Here is a 20,804-nt window from a genome sequence, read left to right as displayed (position 1 = left end):
GCCCTTTGTTGATTCGCTTGCCATGTTGAAGCCATTTAGGACCCGAGATGCAGGTACAATCTGATCTTGTAGGCCGAGCTGTTCTACGCCTCGATCCGATTATGTTTGCTGAGCTACCTGGATCCACTAAAACACGTTTAACTTGAATTTTATTTAAAAGGATAGAAATTACCAGGGCGTCGTTATGTGGCTAAGATATGCCTTCTACTTCTTCGTCATAGAACGATAAGGCGTCCTCGGGCACGTAGCTCCGAGTCCATTTTTCTCTGGTGATTGATACCTTAGTGTGTTTTACTATAGGTCATTGAGGGACATCGACTCTGCCAATGATCATATGGATTACGTGTTGTGGTTCTTCTTGCTCATTTATCCTTGCATTTCTTTCCCTGAAGTGGTTTTTGGCTCGATCACTGAGGAATTCTCGAAGGTGACCTTCATTGAACAACTGAGCCACCTCCTCCCTGAGCTGCCTGCAATCTTCGATTTTATGGCCATGTGTGCCATGATACTTGCGCATCAAGTTTGGGTTCCTTTGAGAAAGATTGGTTTGTATGGGCCTGGGCCACCAGCTGTCTTTGATTCTTCCAATAGCTGACATGATCCTTGATGCATCTACGCTAAAATTATACTCTGACAATCGAGGTGCCTCTGTGGGGTCGGTATGCTTATCAAACCCGCTCTTACTCATGAGTCCTCGAGAACTTTGGCCTCGATCGTTTCTCTGATCATTTAGAGGGGCGTTACAACCTGAGCCGTTGTTTCTCCGATCGACGTATGGCTGATACCCTTCCTTGTTCAATCTCGATTCCCTATCTGCATCCCTAGGGGGCTTGGCTGCGAATCTGTTAGGATGAACCGAAACCGAGGGGGCTCCCAACTGCTCATCCTCGACCCTGATTTTTGATTGGTAACGGTTGTGCACATCTGACCATGTCACGGTTGGATATTCGATCAAGTTTTGTTTTAATTGTCAAGACGCAATCGAGCTCCTTTCATTCAAACCCTTCATAAAAGCTTGTACTCCCTAGTCATTCGAGACCGGTGGTAACTCTATTCGCTCCATCGGGAACCTAGACACGAACTCCCTCAACATCTTGTCGTTCCACTGTTTTATCTTGAAAATGTTCGATTTTCTTGTGGCCACCTTTATGGCCCCGGCGTGTGCTTTCACGAAGGCGTCTGCTAGCATAGCAAACAAATCAATAGAGTTAGGAGACAAGTTATGGTACCACTTTATGGCCCCGACGAGTGTTTTCATGTTCAGCTACGCTCGGAGTCTTATTCTGACTTTGAAGTTGAGCGATGGCGATCTGTTGAGCTTGCAGCATCTCAAATATCACTTGGAAGCTGATTCCCCCATCTCTCATTCCTTGTGCTCCTTGGCCACCAGATCGGGCTTCCCTACATACATTCCCCCCCGGGGTCTAGGCTTAAATCCGTGTTTAGATCAATGTGTGAGCTAACATCAACTGGTTCCATATTTGGCTCTTCCCCTAGATTTATCGGTGGTACACCGACCCCTGCGTTGCTGTTTTCTCCAAGACCTTCGTTGTCATGAACATGTGCGTTTGTTGAGCTAGACATGTCTCAGCCTGAGAATTAAAAAATCTTGACAAGAAAAAGTGTAAAAACAACATGTGTAATGAGAATCAATAAAGAAATAATCACTATTATCTTTAGCCCCACGGTGGGCACCAAACTGTTTACCTCGAAAATACGAGTAACAATTAAATATGATTAGTGGTTTTAAAGATATATGATTTAATTCAATACCAATTAATAATCAAGAAATATGAAGTAGAAATGACATAAATAAGTGAATCAAACCAATGTTCCTCAGCAGTAGTGACCTCGAGCTTAGTGACCTCAAGATGAACTAAGAGCAATAAAGTAAGAACAATAAATGTAAAGGAGAATTCTGATGAACAATAAGAGAGAAAAGTAGGATAATATATTCTTGCCAAATAATTAGATAATGTTACAAAATGATTGGAGTCCTCTTTATATAATAGGGGATCATTAAATAAGGTATATTTCTATTTACAGTAAGAAATATTATTGGTACAACTATCTAACCGCCTAGTACGGAATAATACAATTCTATTCCGGGATTTGCGCCATGATCTTGGGGACGTGGCAGAAATCTTGCTCATTCTGTTACAAATCCATAACGGTATTATTTCGGGGTCGAGCATACTCGGCTTCGGTATTCCTCGTACTCCTATCTCCGGGCATTGCATTCTGTCTTCGAGCTCGAGTCTGGTCCATCAGGCTCGACCTCGACCTCGCCCGGACTCGAGCTTAGGACGGACCCTCGAGCCTATAAATCGGAGACATATGATTTTGACCGTATACAAAATGTTTTAATATTAGATTTTTAAATGATGAAGCCATAAAATTTAAATTCAGGAGTTAGTCTAACGACCTAGCAAATTACTTTCCGCACCTTCTGTTTGTAAAGATAAAAAAACCCATTGCGTGAAGTCGTAAAGTATTCTCGCTTTAATTTATAGAGGTGCTGGCTACGTTGCATGAATATATTCTACTCCTATATGACTACCAAATATTCTCCTTTTCAAAAAAAGAAAAAAATTGTTTTCTTCATTTTATAAAGTTTGAAAGCCAATTACTCTCGTTTATATTAAGACTAGTAGAGTAACGCCTGTGCAGTGCGCAGGCCCAAGTATCTAAGGGACTTAGAGACAGGTCTAAAATTTAAATTTAATGGATTCAATTTTTAAGATTTTTAATATTGAATTCAGTGTACTGTTAAAATTATGGGTTCAGATCTAATATTTTTTGAAATTTTAATAGGTTTTTACATATATTCTATACTATATCAAAAGTTATGGGTTCAAATGAAACTGTTACTTACAAGCTACATTCACCCCTGCTAAGGGTAATTTCTGAAAATACTTTCAGAAAAGAGAAGATAACTATACTTAAGCTATAGTTAGCTAATGCTTAGAGGAGTACCGTAAACTTTATAAGTAAAATAGGAAATCAACTATTACAATTAATATTTCATCTGTCTCATTTTATGTGGCATACGTTTTTTTTTCCTTTTCAGTTTGTCCAAAATAATGGCACGTTTTACAGCACACAAATATTTGTGGTATAATTTAGACTACAAATTTTAAAAAAAATATTCTTTTTTTTAAACTCCATATGGAGGCTTTAGTTCCGTTACCGGAAAGTACCATAGATCATGTCTATCTTGTGTGAAGATTGACGTATTTGTTAGCGGTTTAGTACTGCTATGTTAAAATACATAAATACTTGTGGTTCTTTTGGACTCAAAATACATAAATAGATGGAGAAAAAAAGATGACATTTTTATATATAGTGCCAAAATATTTGGCGCTATATATTAACGTTAACTGTGCCGTTAATGTATAGCGCCAAGTATTTTGGCACTATACTGAAAAAGTTGACACGCCCCGGTATAGCGCCAAAATACTCGGCGCTATACCCCTTTTTAAAAATCGTACCATCTTCTTCATCGTCGTTCTGGTTCTTCTTCCTCAATATTTTACTCCTTCTCTTGGTCCCCCCCTCCCATACCCGCTGCCCCACTATTTAAAAAAAAAAATCTGGGTCCCCCCGTCACATAAAAAGTGAAGAACGTAGATCCCACATTCGAGTAGAGCTTCGTATTATTGTTGATTCACACTTCCGGAGTCAAAATTTCAATCTATTTGCTTTCCGAAAATTCTAAATTGAGGTATTTCGGTTTATTTTAAGTTGAAACTTTTATAATAATGCATATTATTTGATTTGTATGTGTTCTATTTCGGTTTGTGTTTTTTTTCGAAACTAGCATGTTAAATTTATCCGGATTTAATATTAGTGTTTTATAAAAAAATATAAATTTGTCTGTTAATATCCTGATTTATATATATATGTGTTTTCATGCCGTTTTGTGTTTTATTTGCAATTAAATTTATTTGTTATTTATGTTTAGTTTAGATTATTTTTTAGCGTAGTAAAATCTAGACCTTTTTAGCGTAGTAAAACGTAGACCCTTTTAGCGTAGTAAAATTTAGAGCCTTGTAGCGTAGTAATGTGTAATATTTTAGCTTAGAATTCCTTTTGTTTAAATATCTTATACTGGTAGTTGAAAATGCAAACTTTGTACAATTAAGTTAATAATTGTATCAACACACATAATTAGTAATTTGTACAATTAAGTTATTAAAAAATATGAATTTAAATTATAAAAAAATACATAATTATTAATGATAGTTTGGTGTCACTGGGCCTCAAAATATCGAGCCCCGAACCCATAGGTATATATATATATATATATATATATATATATAATTTGTACAATTAAGTTATTAAAAAAATATGAATTTACAGTTGACGACATGGACGCGACTATACATCCCGACCCTCGGACGTTGGATCTATTAGCCCTACAGCCCCAACATAGATCCGAGTATATATGGGACGGACAGTTGCTTACGCAGACTTTTCGGGCCAGGAGAGTGGATCTATTGTGGGAGTTTTTGAGTCCTCCCCGCGTTCTACATCCCCGCGTGGTCCATTACCTGGAGGAGATGGGATTATATAGGATTATTAGGATTGGTCGGATACAGCTCGACTATGCTTTGATCACGGCCTTGATTGAGCGGTGGCGACCGGAGACGCACACTTTCCATCTGCCTATCGGCGAGGCCACCATCACACTCCAAGACGCTAGGATTTTATATGGCTTGTCCGCTGATGGCTTGCCAGTTTTACTGCCTGCGACCATGAGATATTATTCGCGGCAGGCATATTGGGATATGCTGCACATGCTCACGGGTTTCATGCCGGAGGACGAGGAGGTAGCGTCTGGGTCCAGTCGTATGCAGTTGGTCCCCATTAGAGACCACCTGGTGCAGATCCACCATACTATCACCGATGAGTCAGCAGAGGTGGATGTACAACGATATACGAGGCTGCTGTTGCTCCTTCTATTTGGGAGGGTATTGTTCCCGAACACTTCGGGGAACCTAGTGAGCCTCCGTTTTCTGCATCATATTTCCTGGTTTGAGGATACAGCCATCTACAGCTGGGGTGGTGATGTCATCTCATATTTGTACAGGCAGATGTATCAGGCTTGCATCGTTACACAGAGAGACGTTGGTGGCTTTCTGTCGCTTCTACAGGTGACAACATATTCAAATAATATGTCCATTAGTTACAATTCTACCTAGTTATAGTTAATCTTATACTTTACGTCAACTTTGTATGTTAGGTTTGGGTTTGGGAGCGATTTCTGCAGTTTCGGCCACCTCTACCACAACTACCGGCTAATGTAGAAATTCCGCAACTCCCTCTAGCCTGTAGGTGGGTTATGCGTCGTACTCTTGCACGAGAGTATGATGCCCATCATAATCTCCCCCTCTGCAGGGATGTGTTGGATCTGCTGGAGGACGCACAGGTAAATATCTAACTAAACTTGCCTGTTATAGATTAACTTAGTGTTGCGCATACTAACGGTTTGTGTTCTTATTTGATAGTTCATCTGGACGTCGTACAACGATGAGGTAATAGGTACCCTGCCAGCGTATTTCACGTTCGACCGACATAGTTGGAGGGCTTCTGTCCCTCTCATATGCCTCGATATTGTCGAGCATCATGCCTCCGAGTGGGTATTTTGTCAGTTTGACCTGCTGTAGCCTATACCGACTCCACCTACATGGCATGCTTTACATTATGAGAGGGATGATCGGTGCAGGACGGACGACACATTTATGGCATGGCTTAACGAGCAGTTGGGTACTTGGGACAGGTGAGGGGACTTGACTCCACCTCCGCAGCACTTTCCTATTCAACGTTATATGGCATGGTACCGCACTGTTTCCCGACTTTTTATCGGGAACCCAGTTCATCAGGCACACGGTCAGTACGTCCCATACGCCGGGAGACACGAGGCCCTGGTATGTTTTCTGTTATTATTAATTATATACCTGTAATTTAGTGCTAAATATGTAGTTTATATTTTTTACTTTGTGCAGGCGATTGGATTGCATACCGTCTATCATATGGGGCAGCAGATGCAGAGTCATGTCCACGATCATGTGGCCATGCAGGAGTATAGTCGTCGATTCATGGATGTAGCTGCCCAGACACTGCAGCGAGCCTGATCGGATCAGCGTTTGGCACACGAGGCTGATTATATGGACCCAGCGCAGTACCATCGAGGTTGTGGTATCCCACGAGCTGGTGGTGCCCGACGAGCTGGTGGTGCCGGACGACGTGGTCGTGGGCGGAGAGGAGGTGGTCCCCAACAAGGGGGCGTTGAAGCTCATGCTGATGATGTTGCTGCTAATATGGCAGGTGGCATGCATGAGACATACATGTCGTCTTATAGCCTTGGAATTTATTGCACTCCAGTGCCATCGCAGGTGACCCCATCGGGTCAATTATTGATCATGGGCTCGGATATTCAAGGAGTGGATAGGGGTAGATACTTCTCAAGCCCGTCTACCACTGTTGAGGATCGACCGACCCGAGATTATTATAGTGGGCGCCGACTGAGTTATGGCTCCACATCACATGCGCAGGTATGAGTTTATTAGTATTGAATTTGAATTTGTTTTAACTGTAACTTATTTATTTTCTTTAACTTTATTAATTTCCTTTTTAAGGCTTCATGCGATGCTGCGACAGATGACTACATTCAGGATCTAGACACGATGATGGTAAGACAATATAAATTGTTATGTAGTTTTCTATACTAAGCTTCATATTATTATGTAGCTTTCTACTGGAGCTGACAGCACCACCGATACATGTCATCTTGCGCCGCATCCGGCTATAAGGAGATGACTTGATGATGATGATCCTAATAGCGTACCCGGGCGGGAGGGGATGCGCCTCAGGCCAGCAGCTGCATTGAGACACACCGGATGCGGGACACATTGATTCGGCCTTCCTTTTTTTATTTGGTGTAAATAATATTTTTGTATACATTAACAACAATATTTAATCGAATATGCCCATTACTTTTTTTAGTTCTCCATTCGTTTGATAGTTTCATAAAATAAAATTTAGAACAACACACGCACTTAAACTTAATTTCCACTTCAATTAAAATAAAATTTAGTACAAACAAGCACTTAAACTTAACTTCCACTTCAATTAAAATAAAATTTAGTACAACAAACAAGGAAAACATTACTACAGCACAAACACAAGCACAAACACAAACATAGCATGCCAACATAATAAAAATACATGAAGTATGAAAAATACACTAAACACATACATGGCAATGTTTAGCAGCGGTTGCCATTTATTCTCCGCTCCAACCACTTAAATCGTTCTTCCAGTTGTTCTTTTTCTTCTTCTACCTCTTTCAGTTTCGCCTTCACCTCCGCAAGTTCCCGTTTATATTTTTTTTACGTTCCTTTTGTGCTTCACAATTCCATTGTGTTTTCCATTTTTCTTCTCCCACCTCCTTCAGTTTCGCCCTCAAGTCTGCAATAATTATTACTTTCTTTTTCATGTTTCCGTTGTCTTAAACACATATTATGAAGAAACTACAGTTGTTCTCTGTAACATTCCTGATAACATGGTTCATCAACCCATTCCTCAAAATCACAAATAGGTTCGCCGGGAACCTTGTAAAACTGGTTCATACAGTGCCAGTAGCGGCGTCCAACTTCACCACCGTCCCAAAAATTTTGCATCAAACATGCTTTTTCTGCACTTTGGTGGACGAAGAGGTTGATCCATTTGTGAAATATTTGCTTTTAGTAAAAAAACCCTTACTTTTAATAAAATATTTGATTTTAGTAAATTTTGAGCACACAAAATAACTACAATGAGCCCGTTATTTATAGGCAACACAACACACACATAACGTATTATCTAATGGCGCTATATTTTGCGTGTTAAATATCATGATGTTGACAAGACAACTTTATGCCAGCTGGTCAGCTTTTTCAGTTTGACAAGACAACACACACATAACGTACAATCTAATGGCGCTATATTTTGCGTGTTAAATATCATGATGTCGACAAGACAACACACACATAATAAATATACAGATAATTTTATTAAATTATTATTTGAATAGGTAAAATGGAAAAGTACAAATCATAATTAACAAGCATAATTTTATTTCATAAATCTTGCAACATAGACATAACAACTAATTATTACAACATCAACTCATGGGTAGTTAGGTACACTAGAAGAACACCCACCCCGAGCTTGATTATTGTTGCCACCCAAAGGACATTTTCTATGGTCGTGTCCTATTTGCGAGCATATACCACATTTGTGCTCATAAACGGTATCACTAACATCCATTTGGTTACGTATACGCGTTCTCTTCTGCACATGTCTTTTACGCAAATAGGACTTGTTACACACCATTTTAAATGGTTCCGGAGGCCAATAATGCTCAGCACCCACTGGCTGCAACTGACCACTATATGTGTTTAGGTACTTGGAAACACTATATTGTTGATCAATATAGTTGGTCTCCGCATAACCAACACGTTGAAAACACTTGATGGCATGTGAGCAAGGCATGTGGTAGATGGACCATTTCCCACATGAGCATAACCTTGTAGATTCATTTACAGTATGTACATTATTACCCCGATTATTATGGATAGCGGTGCGAACTTCAAAAACACCTCTTTCGTTATCATATTGCAAAAATGAATGTCAATGTGCTCGCCGTCTGTATTTCTCAAATCTCTTCATAGGCACTGGCATAAATTCAATACCCCTCTCCATCAATTCCATTACAGTTGTAGACCGTTCAACAAACCTCTCCGCCATCTACTTGAACGACATCCGCACCATGGCTATGATGGGCAATCCTCTTGCCGACTTAAATAACCCGTTGAAGGACTCTGACACGTTTGTAGTAAGAATTCCCCATCATCTGCCACCATCCGCATGCAACGTCCACTTTTCAGGGTCATGTCGCATTAACCAACGATAGGCTGCCTCGTCTTCTTGCCTGATAGAATCCATATGCCTCCAGAATTTATGTTGGTGGTGGTCTGTTGCTACCATCCACATCAAATCATGTAGATCCTTGTTGGGATATGCCTTCTGGAAATTGGCCTTCAAGTGCCTCACACAGTAACGGTGGTATGCATAAGGTTCTATCCATGTAGGCAAGTTCTCCACAGAACTTAATACCACCGTGCCGATAAGATATTAGACAAATACCTGAACGCTGTTTGACAACGTGCTCTTTTAGGTGGTTTAAAAACATCGTCCACGTCTCCGTGCTTTCATTGGCACAAACAGCAAAAGCTAGAGAAAATATCTGTCCATTAGCATCCACTGCCACGACTATCAATAACTTGATATCGTACTTTCCATAGACATGAGTTCCGTCTATGGATATTACGGGCCGACAATGCGAAAAACCATCAATTGTTGGCTTAAACGCCCAGAACACGTAATTGAATATATATTCTGGTTTACCTAAAATCCACTCAAGCTTCCATTCAACAACCGTCCCCGGGTTAAACTGCTGCAGTGTAGCCATGTACCTAGGCAGATTTGGAAATGACTTATCCCAGTTACCATAGACTATTTCAAACGCTCTTTTGCGCCTGAGATATGCCTTTCTTTTAGTAATTATATGGCCATGTTCCTGGTAGACTGCAATAATGCACTCTTTGATTTTATACCTTATGGACGCTTCGAGGTGCAAAATAAGTACAAGAGAAATCAAGTCAATATCCAAGTGATTCTCGTTGAATGTGTCCATTTCGCATGTGTGGGTGGGAATGTATTTACCCACTTTCCACATACCTGTCTTCTTCTTGGTCGCACGCAACATCCAATTATATGGCCAAAACCACCTGCGGCAAACAGCCTTGTATACCATCGCACTTGACTCCCATACCTGCATCTCACGACACTCTTTTACGTTATGTATTTTACAAGCCCTGCTTAAACGCGCTTTATCAGGAAAAAGCATCCCATTTGCAAGCACCGTTGGTCTAGACTCATCCCACATTGCTGTCCTGATTTCATCAAAATCCCTTGTGAGAGCTTCCACATCCGGCACGGTTGGCAAGTTATCAATGTAAGGATTCTCTCTTGAATGAAACAACACTTCGAACTCGTACACTCTTCGTCTAGGGGGTCTCTCTTCAAATCAGGTCCTTCCTCCTCATCCTGCTCATCACCATCCTCACGAGGAAAGGGTGTCTCGTCTCCGAATTCATCGGCATTGTTATCGTAATCACTGTTCTGTTCCTTACTCTGTGCATCTGCCAGATCCCGATGTAATACGTCATTTCGGTCAATTGAGTGAGTACGGGTGGTTCAACTTGCTCGTTTTCACCGCACAACCAACAAAAATATAAGCTACTGAATTAATAAATGCTTTCCATATGGCTATATCACTTCACTTACAAGTCGTAATATGATGAAATTCCATGATGGACGTTTTCAATTAGGTGATGACTACCGGATGAGCCACTTGTAAAATTCATATCCGACCGGTACCCCCTATTAAATAGATGAGCTTTAATACAAATTCAATACGCCAAAAATATACATAATTAACACAAATGAAAATTGAAGTTTACACTCGTCTTGTGAATTATGGAAAGTAGGGTATAAATTATTTTCTCGCTGCTCATTCGCCTGCGGTGATAAGTTTAAATCAAGGAAAACTCTTTCATCCAGAACCTGTCCGGCAAAAACTGCTTCAGAATAACCACCCGATGACTGGGGGTTATCTCTACGCACAACCTCATTTTTTGGAACGTCTTCGACCTTCACGTACATCTCCAACATTGTGATTACAAGAAATTCCCGGGATTCGTCTGGAGTCCTCAGAAAATCACTCAAAGTTTCATCATCATCGATGTTAAACTCCGAGTAAAAAACAACCCCTTGCGGAGTGACGGAATACGGATATCTTCCGGTTACTTTAAGTATCACTGAACGTTTTCTCACACGCATTTTGCATAACAACGATATCAGTTTATCATACTCCATTGTAAGTGGAAACTTAATATGGCACCGAGTAGGTAAACTGTAGCCCACAAAGTTATTCTCCATCACAACTCACCCCCCCCCCCCAATATAATGAAACTCTTATTCTACGCTCTTCAGACATAATGAAAAAATGCTGGAGAATTTAACAACAATAAACGTTTCAACAAGAGTTAAAATTTTCTTTGAATGAATTTCTATACAAACGTTTCAACATTAGCGGCACAGTGAACGTTAATGTATAACGCCAAATATTTTGGTACTATATATAAAAATGTCATCTTTTTTTTCCCTACCTATTTATGTATTTTGAGTCCAAAAGAACCATAATTGGGTTCCGGACTCGCTATATTTGATGCAGGTTGCATCTTCATAATTAATGTTGTTTGTATTTGCAACACAATACCATGCAGATGAAGTATGAGATAATTTACAAAGCAATGATTACAGCACAATATCATACAGATGATGTATGAGACAATTTATAAAGGATGATTTTATAGGCACACAAATATTTATGATATATTTTAGATTCTAAATTTTAAATTTTTTTACTTAAAATCTGTGCACAGTCAAACATTGTTACCATAAAATAGGGCAGCGAGACATATTATACCGTGTCGTAATAACCATCAGCCATCTTCTTTATTTATTTAGTTAAATTAAGAGTATTTTCTACCTAATAACCAATATGCCAACATAGATATGGAGTTTGAAGCAAAATATAACGATATTTCATTTAGAGCTTCAGAAGAAATTGATCGGAGAAGTAGTTTCTTTTTATGGTATAATATTAGTTTCATCATATACAGAGGTGGATCCAGAATTTTAAGTTTATGAGTTCCTATAACAATCTCAAGTTAATTTACATGAAGACTGGACCAACGTACTGGGTTCCAAACTAAATATTCTTATATTTTTAGTGAATTTTTTAATATAAATACAAAATTTATATAAAAATTATTGAATTCACGGGAACCCGTACCCTTTGCTCTACATCCGTCCCTGATCATAAATATGCATGGAATAGTGAAGCACGAAAAAGGAAAAGAAGGAAGATACTTTAAAGCCACATAAGACGTCGTTGGCAAGAAGAAAAAGAAAATAGAGCACATTTTAATATGAGAAGCCTACTAATGGAGATACAAAAAAAAATACATGTTCAAAAAAAAAAAGGAGATACAAAATACTACTCGTACTGTATATAGGAGTAACACAGATAGAAAAATAAAAGGATACAATTACCAACCCAATAAAACAAATAGAGAGCAACTGAAAATATGTGGGGCCTACATGGCCACAAAACGGAAGTTTCAAGATGCTACAAACGGAGGTGTCGCAATGAAATTGAAGTGGGGCCTACACGTTCATCAGAAGTTATCCAATTTTTTGTCCAGGAAGGCAATAAATTCTCACGTGAAGCTATCATGTACAACACCATTAAAGCACATTAACACTGTATTTCCAAGAATACCCTTGGCAGCAAGCAGACATGTTGACGGAGAGGAGCCTGCTAACTCCCACTTATAGAATAGTAGAAAATTCAGACGCCGATCCTTGAATTTCAAACGTAAAATTTCATTCTTAAATCCTACTCTTTTCGTTTCAATTTACGTGAACCTGTTTAACTGGACACAAAATTTTAGAAAAAATAAAGATGTTTAAAATTTGTAGTAATAAATAAGTTCAAAAAGGATCCACAATATTTGTGCGGTTATAAACGCTTCTTATTAAAGATAGAATTGGAAGTTTAAGCTAAATTGTTCCCAAATTTAAGAAGGAGACTTTTTCTTGAAACTGACTAAAAATAAAATAGGTTCACATAAATTGAAACGGACGTAATACATAAAAAGATATAATAGATGTATAAGTTACTATTTTTGGTCTTCTGCTTTGTGAAGACTAATGTCATTTACTATATTTAGAAGACTTTGTGTACAATCGCGTGAGAGTGTGAGACTCGATGAAGAGGATGTAAATCGTATGGAAAATAGTGTTCTTCATTTCAATTGATGTAATATAAATTGACTTTACATAAAATTTAAGGAAAAAATATTTTTAAAATTTATAATTTTAATCTGTTTTAATATTTGCGTGTCTTAAAAAGTTTTTCATTACGGATGAAAGATATTTAGATTTAATTTTTTCAAATATCATAATTAATTTTTCTAACGAACTAAGTAATGAGAAAATATTTTATTTAACTGGAACGAAAAGAGTGTTAAGCAAACAGGAGGCCATTGTCGTCATTTAACACGGTAAGGTTACTACAGATCAAATCTGGGTAAAAATATGGGGTCATGTCATCTCTACGAGGAAAGAGATGGATAATTAATGAAGTGGGGTCCAGCGTAATAAATGAAGCCCAGATGTCCACGTTTAATTGATGGACACGTGTAAGAGATAACAGCCACGTCCAACCATATCCAGCCTGGCAATTACCAAACTCACGCTATAACCGTTTCTCCGGTTATGATTTTTGTTCTTCTTTTTTTTATTCACTTCTTATGATCTTTTTGATTTTTTTTCCTATACAATATTTAAAACTTATTTACTACAATTATTCTAATTTTATATATTATCCGCCCTTAATAAGATTTGTTTACAATTTATATACAATTCATTATTAGTACCTTAAATTAAAGATTTAGTTACACTATTTTTGCCTGCCTTAAATTGAGGGATTCGCTTCCAATACCCAAACCAATTTGTATGGTACAACAATATCTAAATTAAAAATAAACTTTGTACCAATTTGATATAAAATTGAGATATTAACAATAACATATAAACTAAAAATATATTTTATACTACTAATTATATAGTATATAACTTATTTATAATTTATCTACAATTTTCATACATTATTTTTACCTAGTTAAATGCAACTACAATATCGTATAATTTTCATATAAATTTTATACAATATGTATTTATATTTTTTTTGTATATGATATGTATGTATTTTATATATGATGTGTTCTTCTTCTTCTCTGAAATTTCAATCAAAACTTCATTTCTTAATACAATTTTGATACATATCGACAACTTTATGTAAAATGATGGTATTTATAACTTAAATACAAAGTTCATACATTATACAACTATTTTTCAACTTTCATACAATATTCAAATACAAAATATATATAACCACAACAGAATACAACTTAAATATATTGATATACAACTAATACAACTTTAAATACAATTTTGTAAGTATATTATATGTCATGTCGTCTTCTTCTTCTTCTTCTTCTTCTTCTTCTTCTTCTTCTTCTTCTTCTTCTTCTTCTCCTTCTCCTCCTGCTTCTTCTTCTGCTTCTCCTTCTTCTTCTTCTTCTTCTCCTCCTCCTCCTCCTCCTCCTTCTTCTTCTTCTTCTCCTTCGAGTTTCAATCTGAAATAGCCAAATCAAGTATAACCTTCACCAAACACCCTCAAAATTGAGATATAAACTCTAAAGAATATTCGCAATTGTTTGCAACAACCACAATCCAACCAACTAATAGTTTTACAAGCTCAAGTTTGAATTTAAATATTCGAAACTTTTTAATGGTTGTCAATGGTGGAGAATTAAACACTTTCAAATTTTATTGATTGATAATTTTAATTCGAACACCAGTTATGCAACATGAAAAGAAGTTGCTAAGTTAAAACTCTACAGTAAAACGATTGAAATCCATTGATAAATTTTATTAAAAATATATATAACAAGAAAGAATAAAAATCAGAGAACATCAAAGAAAAATTGAGAAAAGAATAGAGAGAGAGAGAAAGCAAGTGTATCCCTTATTCAATTCCTAATATAAAGGGATACTCATTTAAAATTAATTTGTATATAATTGATAAATTATATATAATCATGTAATTAAGTTAAAACTTAGAAAGGGGTTCCTATATAGTATAAATAGGTAAAAATCTTTTTTTTTTTTGAATATTCTTGTGTGTGTAAGAAGTGTCTAGTGGATCTGGGCTGGCGACTCTAATGGGCCTGCTGGCGACTACGTCGGTTTGTCATGGACACCAAAGATGGCATGGAGTTGTTTCCATGTGGGCGCCTTCACATGTCATGATATGAGCTGTCCCTCCCTGATTAGTGGTTATGAGTGCAATTAGAAGAAATGACATACGTAACCGGTCAACCAAATCGCTTGAATTAAAAATAATCGTCACATATATAATACCAGTGAATCTCGACAATCATTTATATTATATGTTAAATGAAAATATACAGCAACTTAATATTCCCTTCAGTCCACAATAAGTAATCAATTTATTTTTGGCACGTTCATTAAAAAAATACTAAATTCTATATAAAAATACCTAGTATAACTAAATTATCCTTAATTAAATATTTAATATGAGGAGTAAGAAAACTTTTTAGGGATATGTATATAGGGTAATTTTGTAAAAAAATTTGAATTTCTTGATTATATAAATGGACACTTATTTTGGACCAAAATAAAAAAATAAATTGATCAATTATTGTGGACCGAAGGGAGTAATAATTAATAAGAGTTTATATAAATGCATTATATAATTATATGTTTGGTACAAATATTGAATGTGAGTAAATATTTTCCTTACTCTATTTTCCGTGCACCTATTGGACCAGCTGGTTGTCTCCTATCATGTATTCAACTCTCATTTTCATACAAGGCCCATATTTTCTTATGGGTAGAATTTCAATTTAGCTTAGGTCAATTCATTGACCACACTGGGCTCTCTCATGAGGCATACACAAGATTTTTATGTACTAACTTTTCCTTTCCTTTTTGTAAGACTAAGATATATGAGAAAATTGCACGGACGTTCTATCTGATCGCTCATATTTAATTTATACTTACTATTTAGATTTTTTTAATTTGTATCCACTGTTTAAATAACTTCAGGCATTCTTCTTCTTCTTCTTCTTCGGATAACAGTAATTTTATATGGTGTTTGAGAAAATATTTTAAGGTAATTTATGATATTTTACGGTGGTGAGCTATTGTTGCATTTTATTTTTTTACTATTGCTTAGGGTTTCTTCTTTTTCTTTTTCTTAATTGCAAAAAGGGTTCATTAGATTTATTGTTGTTTTGACAAATTGATGATTGTGGTTTGCTCTTGATGATATTTTGAGGTTATATTTCAAACTTGAGCTTATTTGGAGTAGATTTAGCTATTAAATCATATATTGGATTGTTAAAATTCAAATAACAAATTTCTGTTTATGGGCAATTTGCACTTCAGGCCTATTTTGGTGTTAAGGGCATGAAAACGTTGGTTGCACTTTAGACCTTTTGGCCTTAAGTGCATTTGAAGTACAATTTTTCACGTCAGACTTATTGGCCTTAACTGTAGGAAAATGTTTGTTGCACTTTAGACCTTTTGGACTTTGCATCTGAAGTGCAATTTTTCTCTTCATACTTATTGGCCTTAAGTGCAAGAAATCATTGGTTGCACTTCAAACCTATTTGGTCTTAAGTGCATCTGAAATGGAATTTTTTCATTTCAGACTAATTTTTTTTAACTCCAGACCCGATAAGTCTGAAGTTGATCTTAAAGTGGGTAGACTTACAAATTTTTTTGCAAAGTAGGTATATGTTCAATTGTGATACCAAAATCGGGTATAGATGCAAAAACACCGACATTTGAGAAGTTGACCATTGAGTCAATTTTTGATGGTGTGCAGAATTTTTTTATCCTATAAAACTATTTAAAGTCAATTAGATGTTATAATATGTAATAAACTTGAATTAGAGCATGAAAAATAAGGTAAGCTACATGATAAATCAAACTAAACGATACTAATGATGTGAACTTTTTTTTTTAAAAACAGAATCAGTATGTATAAAAAATCTTAGATTACAGTGAAGACACTTGGCTTCCTGCAATGGCACTAACTCATTCTTCAATAATACTTTTCCATTTAGGAAGCCTTCGCTTCACTGGGTCCAATTCTTCATTTTGCCAACTGTTTAGGGAGAAATTTAAAAATAGTTAAATTTATGAGTAATAATTGAAAAATAACCACAGTTTTAAAAGTAATAAAAATTTAATTACTTTTTATGTAAAAAATAAAGTTTAACAAAAATACTGTTCAAAATTCGTAAATATTCCAGCATAATATGCTAGAGTTCGAATTTTTTACATGTGAACTTCCAGATAACATGCTGAAATTTCATAATGTGGTAGAGTTCCAAAATAATACGTTCGAAATCTATACACAAGTGTTAGTATATTATACTGAAATTTTTCGTGTGTTGGAGTTCCAACATAATATGCTGGAAGTTCATACACAGATGCTCCATTCTCTAGTATATTATGCGGGAACTTTTCGTGTGCTGAGATTCCAACATAATATGCTGGAAGTTCATACACAGGTGCTCCAATCTCCAATATATTATGCTGGTAACTTTTCGTGTTGCAACAAAATAATCGCTATTTTTCAATGACTTTACAAACGCTGACTATTTTTCAATTACCACTCCGAAAACTGGCTAACCCGTGATATTTTGACAACTGTTTATGAGTAGGCCCATCTTAATTTGGAAACTAATTTGATTGGCCAGTGTATGTGATCCCTTTCTTGTGGAAACAAATATCAGCCTAATTATTTGGACCCCTTATTTTACCAAAGAACTCGCGTTCGTTAGGTTTTGATTTGTTTTCTGTATTTTTAACCATACCATACATGCCTTTTATGATTTTCTTTGAAGAATTAACTTAAATAGCCGTTTACACAGCGTGATAGTAGACGATAACCATGCAATTTAGATAATATTTATATTCCAATTTGGCTGCACTTTATCAATGTTTGGATGTAAAAGATAACAAAATGTTCTAATTAAGAGTTTTATGCTTTGCAGGAGCCATTCCGAGCTAGGAGGAAGCTAAAAGAGTATTTTGGAGTCAATATGGAGCATGGAAGGCCAATCGGAGGATAATACGATCGAAAAGGAGAAGAAAGAGCAAGGACCAAATCCGCGGTCAGGTCCGCGGCGCGGAAAGAAGATTTGTCAAATTCGCGGTCTATTCGTGGTCGCGATCCAATCCGCGATCGCGAATGGGTTGTTCTGAGCCAAAAATTCAAGGCCAATTGTGTAATTTCCAAGACGACTCTCCTTGACCTATAAGAAGCCAGCTCGCCCAAAAAGAGAAATATTGAGGTTTTTAAGGGATTTTGAAGGCAAGAACAGGCAAGAAGCAAGACGGAAGATTCGACATAGAGTTTTTACCTTTCTTCTTCTTGTTTTTATCATTGATGATGAATTCTATCGTTATGATTGTGAAAACGATTATGCATAGCTAAACTTCTAATCTAGGGTTTTGATCGAACCTCTTGGAGGATGAATTTCTTATTATGTTAATATAGATTTGCCATAATATTTTCTCTGTTTGTTCAACTATATTGTGATTGATGTTCATTGAAGGGCCCTCAATCGGCTGTGCCTATTTAGTATGCATTACTCGGGAGAGAGCGCGCATATTTAGGTAGTTGTTGAATAACACTACTTCTAACATATATGAGGGATCAATACGAATTGTTTAAAGGTGGGATTAGGGATAACGAAACCTTGAGTGCGATCTAAGTGAGCTATAACTAAGGCCAGCTAGCGTAATTCGGGAGAATATGTCTAGTATATTGTTGTAATTACTCGGGTGAGAGTTATGACAGTCAGAGTGGTCATGGTCGATAGAGAAGATTTAGGAAAATTTATAGCAACATAGCTGAAAGGATTCCGACAAGAGGGGAAATTAGAACCTTAGACCATTCCAAATCTTGCTTACAAACCGTTTATAGCTAGTTCTTAATTACTGCATTTTTATTATGTAATATTTAGTTAATAAACACCCAATTTGTTACTCAAATATCTCTGAAGATTGAATACAGGAATTTCTGTGAGTTCAATAGTTGTGATTGATAGGTTAATTCCCTGTGGGATTCGACTTCAGACTTGTTAACCGGAATATATTTACAGCGACCACTTTATCCTTTTTATAAGGCATAGTTGGGCGTGATTAAATTTTGGCACCGTTGTTGGGGAATTAACAGTGTTATTGATTGTAGTTAAAAAGAAGTGCAAAAAAAAAATTCTTAGTGTAGTCAATTTTCTTCAATTTAAATTGACCATTGAAATTCTAACGTTTGTAGTCGTGGTTGTTATAGGTGCATGACTAGAAACTCCTCAAGAACTGGTGAATTGCTCGAAGCATTATCCGATCCCGAGAAAGTGTTCAAGGCATTGAATCATGCAAACATGAAAGGCAAATGACAACAGAACTCGACCGAACAAATTGAACCAGACATGGAAGATGATAATCCAAACAATCGAGACAACGTGAATGACCCAAATGATCAGGGTGTGGAACCTCTTGTGCCAGAAGCAACATTATATGATTGGGCACAACCCACAATTGACAACTTAGCAACTGCCGTTGTAGTCCCTCATATACAAGCTGATTCATTCCAAATCACAAATAACATGCTACATTTGTTGCAAAACAAAGGACTGTTCTCTGGGTCATATGTTGAAGATCCTCAACAACATCTAAAGAATTTCATGTCAATCTGTTCCATGCAGCGGCAACACAATATGACACCAGAAGCAATACGTTTGTTGTTGTTTCCATTCTCAGCGACAAGAGCAGCTCAGACTTGGCTTAATTCACTCCCCATAAACTCCATCACTACTTGGGAGGAATTAGTCAAGCAATATTTGAACAAATTTCATCCACCCAACAAGTCTGCTCAGAAAATTGATGAGATATTGAGTTTCAGACAGAAACCAACTAAGACGCTACAAGAAACATGGGAAAGATTCAAGGGTCTGCTGGTTACGTGTCCACATCATGGTATTTCAGAGCATATGTTGGGGCAGAGATTTTACATAGGTTTAGTAGATAGTTTGAAAGCCAATGTTGATGCTTCAGCAAGAGGAGCATTTTTGAGCAAAACATTTAGAGAGAGCAAGACCCTACTTGACAAGATGTCACAAAACTCAGGATGGACAACAAGAAACGCTCCAATCACTCCTGTGGTTCACTCAGTGGCTATAGATTCGGCTAACTCCATAGCTGAAAATATGGCCATTCTACTGACACAAATGAGCATACTCACCAAAAAGGTTGATGAATCGGGCTAGAAGCAGCAGATACACATAGTTGATGCAACTAATGGAGGTTTATGTACATCATGCATTAATCAACCATATATCTACTCGTGGAGTGCTGAAGGTGATAACCAACAATATTAGAAAAATATGAATTATGTGGCCAACTACGGGGGAACGAGACCAGGTGGTCAGAATTGGGGTCAACAGAATCAATAATATAGACCAGCTCAGTAGTAGTACAACAACAATAACCATGGGGCTATGTGACCACAGGAGCAAATGATGCCTTACCAAAGGCAAAAAAGGTACAACCAACAAAATCAGCAGCATGTATATCAACAACCACCACAACAACAGATTATGAGACATGATGATGTGTTTTCTAAACTTGAGGGAATGATGCAACAAGTGATTGGATCCACTAGAAAACTAACTGATAGAGTAGACTCACATGAGTCAGCAATAAGGAATATTAAAATCCAATTAGGACAGATTTCCATGGCCCTAAATAATCGTCCTCATGGGACGTTACCTGCAGACACCCAAATCAATCCAAAAGAGCAGGGTCCGAAGCAGCTGATGGCAGTGAGTCTCCGAAATGGTAGAGACTTAGATCTGGAGCAAGAAATTGCTTGTGAAAGCAGACCGATAGAGACACTGGTGCCAGTACCCATTGAGCTAGAAGATTTAGCAAGTTTAACTGAGGTGACGATACAACATGCA

General features: G+C 36.9%; 1 non-coding gene across 1 annotated transcript; it reads right to left on the bottom strand.

The window, feature by feature from the left end:
- Window positions 1-19,719: 19,719 nt before the first annotated feature.
- On the bottom strand, window positions 19,720-19,825 carry LOC142179643 (small nucleolar RNA R71). Its single transcript, XR_012708188.1, has one exon. It is a non-coding gene; the product is annotated as a small nucleolar RNA R71 (small nucleolar RNA).
- Between the last annotated feature and the right edge of the window lie 979 nt (window positions 19,826-20,804).

The sequence above is a fragment of the Nicotiana tabacum genome, chromosome 3 (assembly GCF_000715075.1).
Source record: "Nicotiana tabacum cultivar K326 chromosome 3, ASM71507v2, whole genome shotgun sequence".
NCBI classification, from domain to species: Eukaryota; Viridiplantae; Streptophyta; class Magnoliopsida; order Solanales; family Solanaceae; genus Nicotiana; species Nicotiana tabacum.
This window is presented reverse-complemented; position numbering and strand designations above follow the sequence as displayed.